Below are 21,143 nucleotides of genomic sequence, written 5' to 3' on the forward strand. Positions count from 1 at the left end.
TTTCCTTTTTACGAAGAAAATTTTAATAATGCGATTAGAATTTATATCCCACCGGTTAAATTAAAACCTTGATTAATAGCTACGGAACTACAGTTATATATATATATATATATATATATATACCTACATATAAGACTATATTATATAGTGTATTCACCTCGTGCACGAACAAATACAAAACAGGTGTGCATATTATAAAATATATATGCATATATTTATATTTATATTTATACTTTTTCCATTACTAAAATATTATATACCTAACGGTGTATCATATATATACATAACTTTGATAGATTTTGCAAAGACACTTTAACTGCATCAAAAAATACATACTTAAAAACTAATTTTAAATTGTAATTTATCTTTAACTCTGTAAAAAACAAAATAAACTAAAATTACTTAGAATTATACACTATAATACTATATAGATATATAATATATAATTACTTTATAATTCTTTAGGAAAATACTTATTTTCTAAAAAGTAAAAATTAATAGTTTTTAAAATATTTTTGTGATGACTTAAATATTTCTGCTTTATTTAGTTTATTTACTCTGCTGCATCTCTCGGAATGTTTACAATATTGTGAAAATAACAAGAAATGTATGTATATTCTACAATTTTCCTAATCTGGCCACTGAATTTGACCATTGTAACAGTTTTAAATATTTGCATGTTAACCGTAACATAAATAAATTAAAATCTTCAAAAAACAGTATGTTTAAAATTTTAACATTCTACTCGTACCATAATTAGTTCAAATAATCCGGTATTCAAGGGTTTAAATGTCGATTCAATATTTATATATAATAATATTTACCAGTATGTATAATACAAGGACTATATTTTTGTTAAATATCCTTTTTTTATATGCCAATGGAAATAAACAGCATTGTAATTTATAATAATTATATGTGTATATAATAATTAATATATTATGTTTAATATTATATTCTAGGGTGGGACATATTATTATAATACCGCATATTATAGGTAGTTTAACCATAAAATATTTACTCGTATTATATATATATTTATTATAGTGCTTGAATACCTAGAAGATTAATATTATGTGTCGCCAATGTCCTTGATGTGTGTGTATGCGTATGTCTGTGTGCAATGTGTGCATGTTACCCAGATACCCAACAACAACAGTCGTCTCATGCAGTGGAGTCTAGTAAATAAGTTATAAATTACGACAAACGAGAGAGAAATAAATGGACAAACGTATTGTTATTTGAATAATTATGTTAAATTTGTTAATTACTCGGATTCTAGAGAGGTTTCACTACAATATTGCAGTGTTTACAATATGCGCTTAATATAAATTATAATACATCTTAATACAGACACCCCTTTTATACCACTTATGGTATATAAGATAAATGGGATTTCTCAGTGGAATGACCGATGGCATGTCTAATTCAAAATCGTAAAAGCTATATGCAAAATATAAACGATGTACTTTATCTAAGAAATAATTATCATACACTGAATTTTTTAGACTAGAAATTTGTAAACATTACTGCTGTATGTATGTACTTAAGTCTGTAAACGACATTTTTATTTTTATCGATTCGTATAAAAAATAATTTTTATTTGTAAAGATGCATTTTTTATTCTGATTAAGTTTTAAATATAAATAAACGACTATCGCGTCAAAGATTTTCAAATAGCTATAGCCTGCATAGACTTTAATTTATAAGAAGTCAATCGTAATTTTAAAATCTCTATTATTCAGATATTGCTCGATGCTGCAGGAAAATTTTTAACAGCTTATTTAATAAGATTCATTTATAAAAATTATACTTGTGTTTTATGAGCCTTTGAGATAGTTATTCTAGTACATAGCATTATAACATACCTACGTGGAAAAGCAAATACTGATTTACTTTTAAATTGATTTAAACCTGAGGTTCATTATAAACCATTTACTCGAAACGGAATTAAAGCTCGAACTAAAATAATCCTACATTAATGTAAAAGCATCAATTAGACCCTCATAGAATTATTATTAAGTTCATCTGTATATTATCAAAAACTACTTCAATTAAAACCGTTGCTCCAAATGAATACTCATAATTTCGTGAAAGAATTGATTTTTTTTCAATTTCTGTACTTTTAAAGTAAATATATAATATAATACATATGATATGTATATAAACACATTGAAATAGGTAAAAAAAACCATTTTACATTCATATATTTTTCAAGAAATTGTTTTTTAATTTCTCAATAATAATAATAATAAACTATCAATCATGATGGAATATAATTTTGAATAAGAGCATTAAAAACAAATATATATTAAGCTTATTGTACTACAACCAATCGAAACCTTAAAATTCTCTACTTACATTAATTAGTTTTTATTTATCTTAATAATATTTATTATCGTGATTACCAGGATACAATTGTAATACAGTGTTTACTTTATAATGTAACTACATTTCAAAAATTTAAAATTATATTTCTTATAGTCTTAAATGAGGCACAAGCAATTCATCATAATTTTAGTATCCCGATTTACTATTTAGTATAAATATTCGACAACAATAGTCACTTTGAATACATAAAATTTGTTTTAATAATATGATAACATTAGTAACACATTAAGGCATATACAATTTCTACCAAAAACAGTTACCAATAGTCAATACTAACAATGCACAAATTTTTTTTAAACTATTAAAGTGTTATTATAATGTTATTATAATGGTGTGAATCACCATTTGGATATTTATCTCTACATATATCAATGAAGCATATATCATCTTAAATTTGTGCTGTATTATCCTAGGGTCTTACAACACAAAACTATATTGTTGATAACTTCACTAAATTTATAATAAATATTCTACAATCCACAAAAAATATATTATTGTAATGTAATCTCATATACTCATTAGCTCCAAACATAATAGGTCATCGGCAAAGTAGAATATGTTATACATAATTAAATTTTATTTTAATATACGTTAAACTGTACTCGGCATAACTAAGTGTTTTGTCAAATTTAACATCAAAATTATAATTTGATATTTATTCATCACAGATTCGCCATAGGTATTAGAGATAAACAATATTTTATAGTTACAAATTTGTCAAATATTTTATCGAATTATTTAGTATCAAAATTAACATACTCTCGGGTATCATATATACCTAGTAATATGAATATTATACAATACACAATATATATATATTACATTTGTTGACAATAGTGATTAAGAATTAAACGAACACTTATACTAATAATAATGTTATATTATATTTCAAACAAATAACTCAACCATTATTTACAGAGATTACTGCAGCTATAACAATAATTATGTTGATACGTGTATTAAGTTATACTTGCATTTGGATTTATAACCTTGTTAAATAAATAATCGGATTGGTTCATAAATCTCTAGATAATAATTTGAAAATGAAATGTGTTTTCTAAATCTACACCTAAATCTTACATTTTATTACTTTTTGATTTAAATATCAGGATTAAACAATCCGTATCTACAAATATTGATATTAAATATTTTTTACATAGATATTAAGATAAACTTAACTGGTTACCTATATTTCCAAATTTTAAATATTAATATCCTGAGGTCCAAATATTATAATTTGTGTACAATTCTTATATCGAATAAGTCTGAAAAAATATCTAAAAACCTAAATAACCTCATATACTGTCTAAATATTGAATAAATATTAACAATTGTTTAATTTAAATAAAACTATAATATTGACTCCATTTGCAATACAAGTAAATGTATATTGTATATGAAACACATCACACAGATGCGAAATCATTAGCTTAGTTATTATAAGATTATAACAATTATAAAAGTCTGTAACGTGGATTTTAACCAGTAATCGGATCCTTCATTTTAACAACAATATATTTTAACTTAAAGGGCTACAATACTACTAATATTACATGACTTCCATATAATTTATTGTAAAAACAAAAATACCATTTTTTTAATGTTTTTGCAACATTTATTTATTAATAAATAATTACTATAACCATGCTAATTAGCACCGAAAAATGTGAAAAAAAAGCACGAGAAAGTCAAACATCATACTTATTTTAATGCCAATTAAACAAATTTTAATAACTACAACAGGTATATAATATTATTATTACTAAACAAACTGAATAATTGAAAATTATAATAATTATTATGAATTACTAGCGTAAAACAATAAATGAAAATACCACACATTCAAAGTAAACTAAAAGTTGAACCTTCGGTATTTTAAAAGTTTCAGCGACGTAATAAGTGTATGTATCAGTTATCTATAAAATTAATTTAATTAACAGAAATAAGAATTTACTTGGCTATCATACGATAGCCGCAGTGTACTTATACAATTATCGGGAGGATCATGTACTTACTGTTATTTGGATACCTAGCAATACAATCAAAGTATTATGATAATAATTGTTTAAAATAGATAGGTGGTTTTACTGTTTCTAAACGAATCATAGTCTTGACATTTCGTAACAATGAACACAATATTTAACATCGATGACCAAAAAACACAAACGAGTGGTCTTGCGACTACGATTAACAAGAAGATTTTTTGTCGAGACGCTTTCGACGGCAATGCATAACACATATTATGTATGATAATAAATCATATAATTACATAATACTATTAATTATAAATACTAATATTTATAATCAATGATAATACATATTATATTATATGTATTACAACACGTACATGTAAGTTAATTCGTTTAATCCACTAGATTAACAACAATTTTTCAAGACAAATAATGTATTATTGAAGAATATTTTTACAATTTATTTAAACACCCGACCCCCATTACAATTTTAAATATTATATTATGACTTACGAGATAACTTATTACTGGTTAATACCGTGTTCTAGGATGAACTACGTGGCATATCACAGCAATAGAACTGATATCGTGATGTTCCATTCTAACGTGATTCGTGGAAAACGAAAGAAAATCCTGTCTGTAAATTAAAACATAATCTATAGAGAAAAAATGCGATCGACATTGGCCAAGATGTCATTTCTTTGAGGCATTTACACTACGACAATTACTACTTTTAGTACTTTTAATACTTTTAGAGTATTATTGATAAGGCGACAAGTCGTGTTCGTTAACAAAAAAAAAACATTAAAGTTACAAAAAAAAGAAAACTTAAACTTCATTCGTATTTAAAATCAAAAATGGATTCAGTGTGATTATTATTAACATTTATAATATAAATATAACTAAGATTAATGTAAAATAAGAAATAATATAAACAATTATAGATTTTCATGAAAATACATTTTATTTTTGTTAAAAACATTAATTAATAAAAACAAAATAGATATACGTATAACTAATGTTATATAGGTAAGTAAATAGTAATCACTAAAATAAGATTAAAAAAAGAATTAAAATCTTTATAAAATTATTAAACCTGGTTCAATATATTGTTACAGTAATTTTAATTAATTTAAAACGACTTTCATTGAAATATAACTATAACAAAGATATAATACAGTAAAATCATAAAATTTCTACTTTATTAAAATTATATAAACTATCTAGTCATTTCCTGTGATACTTTGATAAATACTATTATTATTATTATTATTATTATTATTATTATTAAGATAAGTTTAAGTACCCAACACAATGCCGATGGTTTTGTAATAAAAATGTATTATGTTACGGATGAATTTCCGTTCTTCGTAAAACAAAAGAAAACTAGTAATTCGACTTAATAAAATAAATAATTCATACCTTATACTAATTTAACCTCGAAAACACGTAAAACATTCTATAATAGACCAACACATTTCCAGTTAAATTACTATTGTAACATATGGTTGAAAATAAGAACGTACAAAAATATTTATTTTATAAATACCAAGCACGCAAGATTTTTAATTGCATCCACTAATTAAGTTGAAAAAATAGAATACTCGATATAACACAATTTGTCTACACTATGACTACAGCAATTACTAATATTAGTAATATAACTTATTAATTATTAAGTATGAATATGTTATATAATATAGATACACAACTATATTTTACATACATAATATACTGACAAGTAAGTTAAGAGTTTTTCAAAGGTTAGGGATTTTGCACACAAACACAAATGATTGAATGAATATGAAGACATGTCAAAACTAAAAATGTAATTAAAAACCTAGGAGCAACTGATGTGTTAGACCACCAACTAAAAGAGGAATGATGACGGTCAAATAATAAACCACACAATGTATTTGAAGTTTTTTGGGATGACGTAAAAACAATATAAAACATTTTTAAATACAAGACAATGGTGTAATAATTTCATTGATTTAGTAAATATAAAATTTTCATAAAATGTTAAATATTATGAGCTTAACTTGATTTTTTTTTCATCTTCTCATCTTTTTTAATTTTTGAAAGATTATCTTTCTATGCATCATAATCCCGCCGGCAATAAGCCCAAGTTACTACTGATAGTTGTAAATATTATAATCTATAAGTTATATATAGTTTGCAAGATCTTATGAAGAAATTACGCTTATGGCCTTCTTAAAAGCCATACGTCCCATATAACTTTAAAAAATTATCTCGAGTAATTTAAAATACTAAAATAACAACAAAAAAGTTATATTGTTTAAAGGTTTTCTATTTGATATTTATCTTAGAAGCTGTTAAAAATATAATTTTTAAACAATGGATTTATACTGTTTAGACATGCATTCAAGATTTTCGAGTCATTAGCCAAAACGTTTTATTTAAAAAAAACTACCGTTTTACGTTAATATCAATTAAACTGATTAACTATTGCTTTTCCTCTAACGGCAAAAAACTAATTAAGAAGTCCTTAAATGTTGTTAGAAACACAAAGTACACATTTTTTGTATACAGTTTTTAATTCAGGTAATGACGATAAAGGATAAAGGATATGTATATATATATATACATATATTTCTTTTTGACGAACACTGTAATATAAAACCAAAAGTTTTTGACGTTTGAGAAAAATGATGTTATTAAAAAAAAACTCCCATCACCGAGCCAATCGAACGACTACTAAATATATATTTCACTGTTTCCAAGTGTAAATACTAACTCCGCCCTCAACCGACATAATATATTTTTCTCCTCTTATCCATTTACAATATTTTGTTGATCCCGACAGACGTTTTTTTTTCAGGCAGAGAGGTTTATGTAAAACTGGTACACAAGGATCCCCGAGGGAGAAACTGCCGCCGCCGCCACTACCACCGTCATCGACTATGCCGACCTTTACCGGGGTCCCCTCTACCCCCGGATATATTGCCAGTGTCTAATGGACTCGGCACCGGCGAAGAAACTCCTGGCAGTCAGATATTTTAATAATTCATAAACCGCTAATGTCCAGGAACCCAGCTGAACGCATTACCTCACCGTCGTAGTGCAGCAACACAACTCCCTCCCTCCGCCACTCACGCGGTGGGCAGATCAAATATATTTCATAGAAAACTGTTAGCGTTTTGTTATTTTATTATTTTTTTTTTTTGCATACAAAATAAAAACATTTGTAAGGATCAAGTATATGCGATAATCCTACGTCCGGTGAAAGCGTACGGTGTGCGATGTGCATGTGTTTGGCGCGGCTCAACGTTTTCTGCACCCGAGGATCAACTATATAGGTACCTGTATCTGCTGCAACAAGGAAAAAGGCTGTTTGCGCATCGCAGTAAATACTCGCTTAATCCTTCGTACTTTAGATATTCCCACGGAAATCCCTCTCGACAGAGGTCTTCATTGGTCAACGTGTCAATGTCGACGTTTAATATATTACAGCGGCGTGCGTGTAATGCGCAGCACTGCGGCCCATGCAATTGGCCGTACCGCCCGTACCTACACACGAGGACATGAGGAGGTAATACCTATAGGTATTACTTATCGATAACAATATTTATGATTTTTTTTTTTTAGTTATATTTTTGCAAGCTCTTGTCTGCAGCAGTCCGTATATATTATTTATAAAATGTATAAAAACAAAACCATAGGTATATTCCATGATTATTATCAAGCATCTGAAAAACGTACGTAATGATTTCATCACTAGTATTTAAACTAACAATTCACATTGGTCGGTTCAAATTGACTCGGTAACTCCCACTAATAGTTTACTAATATTTTATTACCTGCTGATAATATAAAATTGACTTTTATGTTTAGTTTTTTTGTAAAATTAAAAGATCGATTTATTTTTGACAATATTGAAACAAACTTAGTAGGTACATTTATTATCCCTGAATTTGCCCTGTAAAAAGATATTTATCTTATATTTACCTCGAGTAATGTTTAACTTTAAACTATAATAAATAAAATAGTAATTATTCATTGTGATTTTGCATTTAGTTTTTTTTCTTTTAATGTTATTTGCTATACATTTATTTTTGATTAATTTTATTTTTATTTGCTGCAAGTCTTCTTGCCATTAACCTTCTACTAACCTCTAATAATTTCAAGTTTTCTTCTAGTTATTGACGTCAGCCGAACCCGTATTTTAGGCATTAAATTTATCCAAATGTCCAAGAATAATCTGTTCCTACAAGTAGACAAAAATATTTTTGCAATCATTTTTTATAATGACATTTTTAAATTTTTTGAAAGTATTTTTAAAGACTTTTTTATATCTACATTTATTATTTTGCTGAGCCATTAACTTAAATATATCTTTCGTTCCTAATTATTTGCAATATTTATATCTGCCATTACACAAAAACCCAAAACCCATATAGATATTTATAATTAAATATTAATATTACTCATAAAATTGCATAAAATGTGATATTGTATATGTAATACTTTAGATACTTGAAATACAACCTAGATAATTTTTTAAATAAAATACAAATATTTATTATATTTTTGAATGTTGTACTAAATATACCGTACAAATTCTAAATGTATGATTGACTATTGATGTGTACAAGATCCAACGAATAAATATTAGTTTGTATGAATATTTTTAACATCACAAAAAATATAATTCACAATCGCATAATACGTAAAAAGTAAAAAAAAAAATACAAACTTATCATTGCTCATTAGTCATTAGTAGAAAATAATAGGTATTTATTTTAAATTCCGAGCGGAGCGTTGAATATATTGATTTTACGATGATATATTTTTTTTTTTGTGCGTGTGTACAATTTTTAAACTGCTTTGATTTTCAACTTAAAAAATACAAGAGAAAAACAAGAATTACTACAAATTTTAGACAAATACTTATTTTGTTTAAATTCAAATAAATAACCACCGTATATACTTGAAATTTTTGCCAAATGTTTATATTAGCATTTACTATACATGGTATAATTTTTTCAAAAGATTTTGACTCTATTAAAGCAAATTTATAGACATTTTAATTTTATTTTTATTTCTATAAATTTCAACAACAAAATGTTCACTGAGTCCAGAAATTAAAAATGTAATATAAGATTTATCAAATGTATTTTATACTGGAACCAAAAAAATCTAAATATTTTAATTTGGTCAAAAATCATGAAAATTAAAACAAGATTATCATAAATTGTTATATTTGCAATTTAAAAAAAAAATCAATAGATACTCTAAGTCAAATTTAAACAATATTAGATATTCAAAGGAAAAATCATTACAGTGACTAACTCAATGACGAAGTACACTTAGGTACGTGACATCTACTTTTTTATTATTATATAACATTTTACTATCAAACACTTTGTACTTGGTAATCATAAATATAATATTAGGTACTTTTCAAAAAGTTCTGATATATAAAATATATGAAACAATGATTTTTTAATTTATAAATATTTAAATTATGTATTTAAGATGTATATGCTTTAAATATTTTTAATATTCATAAAAATAAAACGTAAAGAGTGGATTCACCGACAAATTTAACATAATAATGGAGAAATAAGAGCAACTTGATATGATAGAATTGCAAGTCTTACATTTCTAAAAAAAACTTTTTCTAATTTTTAAAAAAGTTAATACTTTTCGAAATAATGTATGTTCATCACTGAAAGAATCGCCCTTTGTACATAACTATTAAATAAGTAATGTTTCTTAATTACCTAGACGTATACAAGAAAAATAAAATAATAAATATATTATATAAACGAAATTTTGTAATCATCAAATATATGAAAATTATATTCATTATAACGATCAAAATTATCTTACTAAGTACTAATTATTTAATTTCTCTCTTAAACCAAACAAAATGTACTAATCAGCTGATATTATTGATTTAAATATAGATAAAAACAAAACAAATAGTCATTTATGACTAAAATTTTTTTTCTTTTGTTAATGACACTTTTTGATGTAGCAGTAAATTTTGAATAAAAATTATGTTATTTTAAACGTCTATACATTGCTCAGAATCTAAAATAAAATAATGTGCAATGTTTTTATTTAGTATTATCAATCTGTCAACACCATGAAATATATATAAAAAAACAAACAACACAAACGCATTTACTGTAAAAAAAAACTAAATGTTGCACGCATGTAAAAAATATAATGAAAACAAAACTCAACTCTCAAACTATTCCTGTCATGGCTAAAAAAATGGACTTAGTGAACATTATGGACCGTTGAAAACCTATACCTATTCTTTTCTTTGTTTACACACAATATTTTGTTTGTAGTACAAAATCCATAAGCAATAGCCCCATCGATACGCGATTGTAAATCCCAAATAAAAATTAATCGAACACCACTGTATGAAACATAGGTACATATTACCTTGGTCTACCTTTATGTTAACACATAACCGATAAATAAAACTAAACAAACTTCAGGAAAAAATACGATTTTAATAAAAATGTGTGTTATTTTAGTAAAAATTCTCAAACTATTTTTATATATATAATATAATGTAGAAGTGTCAACAATACATATATAAACAAAATAATCTTATTAATTAAATAAAAATATTTAACTCCCGAAATCTAAAAATACTATTAATAATTATTATCTGTCGCATTCAAATACTTAACCCATTTAGCTAATTTTTATTGGCAATAAAATGCTGTGATCTTAAACATTAATTTATTTCTCTAAATCTGATTCTATGTAGACTATGTCGATTAATAAAAATATATACACATAAACCTATTTAACAGTTTCCAAGAAAACAGATTATTAAACTCATGTATATTTATACTTTATGATTTTTAAAAGTATCGACGATAGTTAAAATAGTGGTGTATAGAATTATGTATATTGTATATTTATATATATATACAATATACATAATTCTATATATATATGCGTATAAATAAATATGAATGTCATAAAATTTAATTTAATAACACTAATACTGAATACTAATTTTGTATTTATAAGTGAAAATACTAAAATGTTAGCACATACAACGTCATAGATGTAATGAAAAATAAGTCACGAGCCAAACGTTCCGGAAATATAATTATCGGCCTGTCCGACTGACAAGAGTTTAATCACGTCACGGACATAGTATGAAGGAAGACTATATATCAAGAGAGGGTAAGAAGGGTTCACTTCATGCGGTAAAGAGACTAATTTTGGAGCTTTAGCGCTCTTCATCACAACCCTTCAAGATTTCGATGATAGAGTACAGTAATGAAATACCAAAAATGACACACACACACACACACTCTCATGTACATGCACGCACGCACACTCTAGTTCCCAGAAGATGATTCTAAACTTGTCATAAAATACATTCGCTGTAATATATACGAAAAATATTATATTCGTCGACCACTCGGGACGATTTCAAATACAATACAATTCTCGGTTACTTGTAGGGTTGAAAATGGAAGGCAAAGGATACTTATGAAGATGGTTTTAACTATTATGCAGTAGTAATTTTAATTTATATTAATAACATTTTTTTCCGATTAAAACCTTTTTAAATTTAGAAGAAAATCTACAGCGTTTACGGCATTATCAATTTATTTTTTGTCGTATTTTTATTTCTTGAAAGAAAAAACTAGGCTTTGAACATCATAGAAGTTTTACTTTTATATAAACAAGAAATAAATGTTTATATTCTTTGTACCTCAGCCTATAAAAATTTAATTTTTAAAAATGTATTTCCAACAGCTAAACAAAAACATAATTTTATGAAAAATGATTTATAAAATGTAATAATAATCGTTTACAAATATTCCCCGATGAAACGCCTCTAAAATAGACTCTATAACATAGCTCTAGTACAGCTTACCCAAAATATTGTTGACTATTTTTTATTTATATCTATTTTTATACAATAAACAATTATTTTACATTTATACATAATATATGCAATAACCAGTTTTACCTAAAAGATTTCAAAGTATTTAGATTTTTTTTATTGGAAATGCGGACATGTTTAAATAAATGTAATAAAAAATGATTTAATATCACACTGTACAATTAATAATTAAAATATTTAAAACAAAAATAATATATATTAAAATACTAATATATAATATCGTTATAAGTAATTAATTAGTATTTTATTTTATTTATAAATATTTTAATTATGCTTAAAATCCACGTTTTGTATAAGCGGAAAAATAAATGAATATAAATTATATACTTTGATCATGGCAGTATCTAAACATTAGACATATTATACATTACAAAGTAATACAGTTAGACAAGAATTATACACTTTAATCGTAGCATTTACCTACCAGGCATTGCAATTTAACACACAATGTAATATCGCTGCATATAATATACATAAATCAAGTTTCTCTAATATGAATATTTTTATTCCCAGGCTAATTGCATAAATTTGGAACTAAGAACTTACAATTATTATATTACCTAGTCCATGCAATTCACAGAGCCACAATAATTATTAATTTCTGAAAATAATAAATTTATAAATATAGAACATTATAAGCATTTTCTGCATGATAAATAAATCGAAAATTATAATATAATATACCTAGTAGTTTATTGTTAAGTACCTGTCATTCGTTTTGACTAACCAATATGCTTTCAGATTTGATTAATATAAATACATGTATCGTTTAATAAATTACGGTTAAAGTGTGAATAAAATATAATATTATAACATCATCATCATTAGTTTATATTATAGTGCCTATATAAGTGTATAATATATGTACGCATATTTTAATTATTTGAAAACGTGATGAAAAATAATAGATAATTTTCTATACCTACATTTTTTTTCTTAATGTGTAGGTGTGCATTTTACTAGCATTTTATATTAATTTTTGAAGATATCAACAAAACCGTTAAATATGAAAACCAATTTACGGAGAAAAATAACATTAAAAAATAACTTCGTATACATATTTGAAATACATTCTTTAAAAGAATCATGTTTATCAAACTACAGTCGATTTCCATGCGCTTTACCTCAATCCTACTTTGGCCTTCTCTCTCCTCGTATACCTGACTGACATGTATCCAACGTTTGAGGAAGGAGTAAAGTTTCCCCGAGGGTGATCGAAAACTGGGAAACTTGGCTCTATAGGTAGGAGGGGGCTCAGAGTTAATTATGCATGCCGGACAAATGGAAATTCCCTGCTGAAAGTTGGCATATCAGCTATATACGCATTTGCCGTGCTAGAACGAGAGGGTCGATAGTAAAATTTGAGAGAGAGTGAGGGAGGGGGGAGAAAGAGAGAAATAAATCTATAGAAGGGATCGGAAGGGAACATAGTGTTCGCATGTATACAGATTACAGACGATGACGGTATATGCAGTGATCGATCGTGTCCCCAATTTCCCACTACAAGACCAAACAACCTAAAACTCTTCATTCAGTAAATTTAAAACCTTGGACACATCAACACATCAAAGACAATAATGCATACGTATTACGTATATAGTAAATTTATTAATAAAAATAATTGAAGTTAAATGCGTTGCATAATTCATACAGACGATAACATTATTCATGCTTTCTCGTTTTCCACAAATATTTTAATTTTAAGTGAGTTTTAAATAGATACTATATGATAGTGTTTACAAATATTTATAACTCTCTTTAAAATAAAAAAACAACCTACGAGTGAAAACGAATATTATATCGTTTTAATATAAAATACACATTGATTTTATTATCCAAAACAATAAGTGTATTGAAAATTTGGAACAAAAATGTATTATTTATTTATATATTATTTGCACTTTGTATAATGTACATGTATTTAATATACTTTATTTATTATCAGTTTTTTTTTATTAATCATGTGTATGTACAACACAGAGACAAACGAATGCGTGTAAAACATTCTTATTAACAAATTAAAACGCACTCTATTATACCATATCAAAAATATTATAAATAATGAACGAATAGGGAATAGCGAATACATAAGCTATATACAAAATTAAAATTACAATGATCTAAATATTATATTAATTTACATTTTTTTTCTAAAATAACTGACATACGTCTAAAAATTGATTTATATAATAGTTATAGGTAAATAAATTTAAAATTACCAAGCTATATTATTATTATTTTTTTTTATACCTATATAAAGCGTACATTTTTAAATTCACCACATACCTACTATACCTGACTACTATAGAATTCCATACATGGGAAAACAGTATATTATGATAACGAGTGAGATTGTGATGTACAGACATGTACAAGTGTAACTGAACTCCGGGAGTCGTTGATGGCACCTAATGGAACGCCCCTTTTGACCACATATTGTTCCCCATTCAACACGTTTCACGACAATACTCTAAATTAGAACCACGCGAACAAAAGACAAAATGACCCATGTATTATTATAATAGGTTTAAAAAAAAAGGCACATTAAAATACGTTACTGATTTTAGTATATAGTAATAATATTCTCGACTGTTAATGTCAAAACGTGATGTGCCGTACTTTTCAAACAGTGCGGCGTGTGTGAATGAATGAATGAATAGCAGGCCAATTGGCAAGGTTCCAAGTTAAATTGCTAAGTCCATAGCCAAAAGCACAGATCGTTTTCCCAGTAGGTTTTCATGGACTTTAATTTACAACAGGGTCATTTTATCAGTCAATGTTCAGCATTGACGGCATCCATATATAATGATACGCCTCAATAAAACTACGATACAGCCGAGTTGTGATCTATATATTATAGAAAATGCATATTATTACATAATGGGGGGGGGGGGGTGCTGATGAAATATCTATTTCACTATAATAATATGTAATATTTAATACTGTCCGTACAATACCACTTTAGCGATTATGTAGAGTGTTTTTTTTTAACTTCAAACAAAGTACAATAACAGTCTCTCACCAAAGCAGGTAAATAGCAGCTTAGAAGGAAGAAAAGGATTAAGTTTTCCCACACAATTATTATATACGGGATGGATATTTTATAAATCACGGCATTTCACCCGTTTTCATAATAACCCTCTCTAGTTTGTGCTGTTCCCCATAGCCACAAAATACCGAGAAATTAAAGGAAATGGAATTTATATGAGAAACATTACTTCGTAACCGTCACAGGTCTATTTTACCCAACGAGAAAGGGGTGTACAGCGGTTGAAACGTGGGGGAGGGTTTTTGTCCTTCTTAAGACTCCTTAATCCTAATGGGTTTCGCAAATGAAAACGGAGCGGTTTCCTCGTCGGCTGGGTCGCTGTGAAGGCGGTTAGTGGTGGAAGAGGGAATGGAAAAAAGGTTATGACGATAAATTAATGCCGTTAGTAAAAAATGTACACAAAAAGTTTACACACAACGAAAACCCCAAGAGTGTAGTTTTCAAAAGAATAAACAGGGCAACTTCACATTTAATTCGACATCCGAATAGAACGTTAGGTGAATCACACATCTAGATAGTACACCAATCCGAACATTTCTTTAACAAACCTACGATATCATTTTCGCAACATAATTAATTTATTTCTATACATAGTCCATTACTTTCCAATGTAAAAACATCCTTTTGTAGATTAGTAATACAAGACATAAATCCTTTCGTAAGCTCTACATTTCAAAATTAATTTGACCCATGTCCTTACTCCTTTGAATCTAAAATTATGTTTTTGTCTCATCATCCGACTATAGGAATAAACTTACTATAAATGTTTAAGCTTTTGGTCATATTCTGTGAACCACATACATCCCAACGTAGAAAATAACCAATATACATTTCGACAATACCGTTTTCCATATGCATGTGTACACCGACGAAGCGTGGCTAATAATATTGAACTCTGTCGTTTTGCAGAAATTTTAATGTGATTTAATTAAGATTATACAACCGGAAGTTCTTCTGATCCGGTACTATGCGCTTCCAAAAAGTTTTTACCACCTTACAGCATCTACTCATGCCGACTTCTCAAAACCCGCCTATCTGTAAATAAGCTTATGTTAGATCCTATATGAGAAATGATAGCGATATCATTGAAAACAAAGTGTAAGAAACTTTTCGATTTAACGAACACATATACTCTAATTTAAACAAAAATAATACGTATCTATATATTATTTATATTTTAAGGTTTTGACGAAATCGAAACAAATAGGTACTTCAAAACTTTACAAATAAATACATTTTTATTAACTTGTTGGCGTTTTTAAATTTTTAAAAATAATAATACAAACTAATACCTAAATATAATTATTGGATAAAGAAGAAACAAATTTTCATAAAAAATTAATATATTTTTTAACCAAAAATTAAAAATAAATAGAATTGAAAATATAATAAGCAAGTTTAAATAATATACATTTATATATATTTACTCACTAACTAAAGTCCACATAATTAAATTAAAATGATTAAATAAAATTGAATCATAACACAATATGATATTAAAATAAAGTAAAATGTGTTTAATTTAAATACCGATGAGAATTGTAAACATAATAACATTAAATAAGAACTATACCATAAAATCATCATCTTAAAAATTCTAATTTTGTGACTTATGATATAACCAAATAACCAAATAGAACGCCGAGACACTGTTTAATCGACATCAAATCATTTTAAGTACCCATTAATCCCAATCCGTTAACCGTCAGCACCCTTAATTTAACTCATTAATAACGCCCAATCTATAATGAGACCTCTTGTTCACCACAATTTCACCGCCCATTAATTAAATACCAATGGCTTCGTAAAAAAATAATTCATCATCTATTATGTAATATATTTAATTGTATACTATATTTAATAATATACGTTCATTAATATATATTAATTAAAACGTTATAGAAATATTAAAAACTATTAGTATTTAGCAACAGAATTATGTTCGTGATAATAACATAATAAAATATAGTAATGTTGTAAAATAGCACGATAACATTTTATACATAAAAAATCATTGTTGACGGAACTTTTTAAAGTGTATTGATATTTGATAGGCAAAAACTGTTAAGCTTAAAATGCTAAATATCACCATTATTATAAATTTTACTTGTTTGGAATTTCAACAATGCGCAAATCAAAAAAACAAATTCTTTTCATCCACCAAGAAAACCATTTTATTTTTTAATATTTAAACTCATCACATACTTATTATTATACAAGATCTCATAAAAATTGTAACGTATACGATTGTAGAATTTAAGTTAAATACAATTAAAAACTCAAAGAAAAAATTCAGTTTTTACTTATTTCATTAACCCAAAAAAGTAAGATGGAGTACGAAGCAAAATATAATTTTCATTTTACATCTACTTTTAAAAAAAAAATGCCCAAATGTAACTCCGTAAAAAAGAAATGTCAAGAGATTAAATTTCATAAACATGAAAACTCAAACCGAATCACGTCTTTACATTATACGTATTTTATTAAAGCTGCACAAATGACGTCATATTTCTTATTTAAATATATTTTGTAACATGGGAAAAGAGGTAACAAAACGTATTCACCTTATATATAAAAACATTAGATTTTCTCTTTTTAACAAATGATTTCCACGGATCAGATTATTATTATGTATTCAGATGGCATAAAATAATGAAACATTATAGGTGGTAAACATCTACATAAATGAGTAATTTTAGTTACAACAAACAACATTTAAGTAAAATAAATTTTTTTTTTTTTTTTTGGTTACATATAGCTTAGGTAGTAATAACTTTTGTTCAACCTTAAAATTTTAGGTTTGAGAATGATAGTCCTTTCACTTAATAATATGGTACATACAATATACAATATATTATAAAATATATATAATAATAATATAAGTACTCGAATTTAGTTTGATTATTCGATGTATTTTAAATATTTTAATACCGACTACACATGAGTAATACGTATTGTAACTTTTATCTGGTATTAACAATGGCGTGTATTTGGGAAGGATTCTTAAAAATTATTCCTAATAAATCTATTTACTCAAAATTCACATTTAAATTGTAAACTTATCATTGTTTAATTGTTTTATAATTTTTATTTTCTTATTTTCTAAATTTATATTTATTGATATAATCATGTTCTATAGCAATTATAAATAATAATAACAGACATTATCAATATAGCTATACATGAGCACACCACTGTGTTTTTTTATTTCATTTAAAAACTATGGAGATTTTTGTCATTAAATATTTACGAATTTTTTATAACAGCCTAGACTCTAGATCAGAAGAACATTCAATTTCACGATCTTGCGAAATAAATAATATAGGTGAGTTTTATTATATTTAATTCACTCTTCCTAAATATAGTTGCAACCACACAACGAAATACTACATCATGATTAGATTAATGAAATTTTATCAACTAAAAAGAATTATTATATTTTAACCATTATATCATAGAACGAAAGAAATTATTTATGACATAAATTAGGTGGATTTTATGTAACATTATAAGTATTATAAGTAGAAACCTATGTTTTTATTTAATTATAACATTGTCAATTTTAAAAATATTGATATTTCATTACTTCTTTTTACCTATATTATTAATAAACAATAAAAATTAATTTTGACCAATTAAATTCATACGTGAAATGGAATAACAATCATTAAACAAAATGACTACCTACTAAATACACTATTATATCAAAAAAATATTTATAAAATGTATATTGTGTATAGTGTATACCTTTAATGTATTATTAATAACTGTTTCTCTAGTTTTTCAATATCGGCTGATAAATACTTAATTAATTAATCACGTCCATTTTTTAATTAACTAAGTAGTAAGAGCCAAAGTTGTTAAATCATTTTTAATATAGATTGTTCCTTAATATTAAAACTTAATAATGTATATTTCAGTATGCAATTTTTCAGGTCAACAGTTTAAAAATTAGACAACTTGATAAAATATTACAAAAATAAAAACATAAACAACCCGTTGTGAATGTTGTGATACCACAAAATAATTTATGCCAATATTTAAACTAATTTACTAAGAATATTATCACTAAATATAATTGAAAAAATAATCAAATAAATAAAACTGGTATAACTTACCAAATTAACAGCCTGATTTTATATTTTTGAATTATCTAAAACAAAGAAATAAAATTGTGGGTAATTAAATGTTACCCTACAATATACTATAGCTATATCAATAGTTAAGTAAATTAAATATTATTGCATAAATAAAACTGAGTATTTTAAACTTAGATTGCTCTAATATTTATTTATTTTATTAACATCTAAATTATATAATATATCCATACATAATAATCGGTAAAACACGATTGAGTATAAACCAAGATTCTGTAAATTATTATTTTCACGTATTTACTATCAACAACGTACTTTCTTAGGTAGATATATTTATACCTTGATTTATAATATATAAGACAATATGTACAGCAGTTACTTATAAATTGGTTTCTTAAAAAATTTCGTTGAAGTTATCACAATAATGTTAATTTTATCCGTTGTGCTGACCGGTATAAACACAACGCAATCATTTTAACACTTTAAAAATATTAAAAACAGTTTTATTCTTTAGGAATAGTAGAATTTTGAAATTATATACCTAATACTACAATTATCTATAAAATATATACAATTTATTAACTGCAAAATTTTTTTATACCCTCTGTAAAGAAAGTTTTTCTTCAATAAATGTTTTTTTTTTTTTAATCATTTTTACAATTAATTATTTCATTATATTTTGTTGAATAACTAATGATACATGTGAAAACTTTAATCGGACAAAATGTCTAATTTTACACACTTCATCTTCCTAATTATGTTTTTATTGCTGTATTGCATGAAACATAAATTGAAATACCCACAAAAATGAAATCTATTTAAATAATTACAATACAACTGCACAACACAAAATAAATGAAAAAATTATAATTAAGCATCGAGTAATTTAACTAATATTTAGAAAATAAATAAATTTAAAAATTTAAATATATTAATATATTCAAATAAAATTAGAAATAGTGACTAAGGTGTAAATATGAAACTTTTTAAGCATTATAATTTTATATTTTCGACGATGTAGAAACTATTCCTATGTGTATCTATTATACTTATAAATTATAATTATATACATTTTTATTTTTTTATTAGAAATTTAAATTGTTGACAATGTAAGAACTATTCTTATGTTATACAATTAAACATTAATTTTATATAGAATAAATAGTAATATGTTTAAACCTATTATTTTTTTTAAGTCATTTTATGCTTAATCGAGTTCTATCAAAATATTCAAAATGAATAATGCCACGTTGCATTTCAGCATGTATGTTTTCTTTTGTATTTTTCAATTGAGTTATTTTTTTTTTGATACGCAGCAAAATTTTCTCAATTGTGTCGTAAAAAAGGTATTTTATATTCAATCTTGTTTTAGCTATAATAACCAAATGCCTTAATAAGTGGTTAAGAAACAATAAATAAATATACAATACAATTTTAATTAAATTTCATAAGATATAGAAATTCGTATTTAATTTATTAGACTTACAAAACATAATGGACTACTAAAATATAGTACATACCATACAACATTGTAATTATTAGTTAATATTATTCAGTAATACGACCCGTGTACTTATCTGTATTATGTTTTGGTATAAAAAGCAAATTATACATAATATTAGGTATGTTTTAACCAATCTAACCTACGCTCAAACGATTTGATGACGCATTAGACGTTCAAAAATAAACTATTTCGTGATTGGGAAACAACCAACAGC

General features: G+C 25.5%; 1 protein-coding gene across 6 annotated transcripts in view; it reads right to left on the reverse strand.

The window, feature by feature from the left end:
* The window catches only part of LOC132931966 (polypyrimidine tract-binding protein 2), a 178,716-nt gene that overhangs the window by 136,534 nt on the left and 21,039 nt on the right, over positions 1-21,143 (reverse strand). For 5 of the 6 annotated variants that reach the window (XM_060998094.1, XM_060998102.1, XM_060998100.1 and 2 more), the window contains exon 2: positions 19,447-19,481. The exons of the other annotated variant lie outside the window; for it this stretch is intronic. The gene's annotated coding sequence lies outside the window, so the exon portion shown is untranslated. The remainder of the gene's footprint in view (positions 1-19,446; positions 19,482-21,143) is intronic. 6 annotated transcript variants of the gene reach the window in all.

This window comes from Rhopalosiphum padi, chromosome 1 (genome assembly GCF_020882245.1).
Source record: "Rhopalosiphum padi isolate XX-2018 chromosome 1, ASM2088224v1, whole genome shotgun sequence".
NCBI lineage: Eukaryota > Metazoa > Arthropoda > Insecta > Hemiptera > Aphididae > Rhopalosiphum > Rhopalosiphum padi.